Raw genomic sequence first — 2,469 nt, forward strand, 5'->3', positions numbered from 1 at the left:
TATCTATCTATCTATATATATATATATATATATATATATATATATATATAGATATATATATATATATATATATATACATAATGGAAGTACTCACTGAAAGCTAGGGAAAATTCATAAATGGCAAGAAAAAAATCAAAACATATTCTTTTGTCTCAAGTGAGCTCTTTTCCTTCTTAATTTGTAAAATAAGATTTGCTCTTCACCAAATGCATAATCCAATTTTCATACCAAAACTAAATCTCCAATCAGTTTTGACCATTATCTGGTTATTGCATTTACATTCCTTTATTTTTTTTTTATCTCTATTTTCAGTAGAAATCCTCAACTGACCTAAGCTGATAATGCACCAGATAATCTTCAATAATCTCAATAGAGATAAAACAGAGCAATATGATTCTAGTTCTAATGTAGAATCACATACTAAATATAGCACTTTCTACCCCACTTTCAGTTTTCCAGGTAAACTTTACCTATAAAGTCAATGCTGAAATCAATTACTTGTTTGGCTTCAAAGTTCTTATCCTACTTTTTCACTTCGTAAAGTCTCAACTCTTACGAACTTGGAATCTAATCCCCTGCTTACTTTACAAGTTAACTGCAACATCAACAAATCGGCTTCATTCAAGAGATTGGAATCCTAATCTTTGGAATTCAAATCTTGTTTTTACAATCTGGAATGCTTCGTCTTTATGTGTTTATAGTTCATTGATTATTTTGAAACTGTGATTTTGAGTCCTCGAGGTTAAATGGATTAGTAGATTCATTAAGTTTGTTTTTTCCAGTTAATTCAGTTAATTTTCCAAATCTTAAGAATGCTAACTTACTATGATTGCTTCAAGAAGTTTGCACTTACCCCCCCCCCCTCTCCCCACGTTCAACAGCTGACTTGCAACTTCAACTTCAAGAGCTTGCAAGGTTAGAGATGAATAGAACTCACGTTTACAAAAAAAATAAAAACTATTAGATGAAAAAAATATTAATTTACTTCTGGCCATAACTATTAATAATCAGATACTGATTGTCTTTGATTTGTAAGAATATATAACAGACAAGATCTCTTTCTGTTAACAAAAAAATGTCAAACATCCTCTGCTTATCAAGGTTTTGCAAATCGTAAAGGGGTTAGCTTTTGGTGACGTAATTATATCCTATATTATATATATCCTATATTCCCCGGAATATTTATCATACGCCTAGACCCCCCCCCCCCCCATTTAATTTATTCCTTCTTCTTCTCTTCATCTCTCTCTCTCACTCTCACTCTCAGCTTCACTCTCACTCTCAACTTCACTTTATTTTCCCGGAATAATTAAACACTTAAGTTTCACAATAGGCATAAATATGTTAGACCCTATTTCTAATTCCCTAAGGGTAATACAACAAGATTACGCCATTATCTATATAAACAAATGACGGCTTATTAAATTACAACTAAACAAACCGTACTTCTAGAAAATTCGAATTTCCTTTGCATGATTTGCAGTATGTATGAGTAATCTCAATCAGTTTCTAAAATCATTATTGAGGATATGATACTAAATTTAAAATATCAGTAGCAGAAAATTAAGCGATTTATTAGTTAAGCAAGAAAAACAAACAAGAAAATCTCTACACAAAAAAATTAAAGGCTCAAAACGCTTCATCTAAAACATGAAGACAAACCACTATTTTTTTGCATTATTTACACCGACAAACTAACTACAAAACACCAAATAGGTTCCTTCAATAATTTCCGTTACAGGCCACCCAGAGAACAACCATATTCAACCACAATTTAAAACGTTTTCATGTCATTTTTATGTCATGTCCATGTTGTGTCAATAACGTTCTGCATGTCGCAAAAGTGGTGTTTTAAAATACAAAAAAACGGCAGTGTGTCTGTGTCATTTTAGTTTTAGGTTAAGTTAGGTTTCAAAATCATTTTCTTTCGGACAAATGATATCCAAACAACTTAATAAAAAAAAGTAAAAAAAAAAAAAACACGGTTATAGATAATAATACCGTTTCATCATTTAAATATCTCTATTACATGATATAATTATTGCAATATATTCATTCTTGTTAAAGGGCTGACACCCATTTCACGTGTTTTGGTTTGGCAATTTTGGGTTGCACTCCATCAAAACAAATAGAAAAAGGGGGCGGGGGGGGGGGGCATTCATATACATATCGTCTATATTGGGTGTTTATTAAAACTTGTGTGTGTGCGTATGTCTGTGAGTGTGTGTGTATGTATGTGTGTGTGTGTGCTTGTGTGTGTGTGAGTGTGACTTTGGGTGTGGGTGTGAGTGTGAGTGTGACTTTGGGTGTGGGTGTGAGTGTGACTTTGGGTGTGGGTGTGAGTGTGACTTTGGGTGTGGGTGTGAGTGTGACTTTGGGTGTGGGTGTGAGTGTGACTTTGGGTGTGGGTGTGAGTGTGAGTGTGACTTTGGGTGTGGGTGTGGGTGTGAGTGTGAGTGTGACTTTGGG

This window comes from Penaeus japonicus, unplaced genomic scaffold (genome assembly GCF_977035675.1).
Source record: "Penaeus japonicus unplaced genomic scaffold, GWHDUDI00000001_assembly GWHDUDI00000041, whole genome shotgun sequence".
Classification (NCBI taxonomy): Eukaryota; Metazoa; Arthropoda; class Malacostraca; order Decapoda; family Penaeidae; genus Penaeus; species Penaeus japonicus.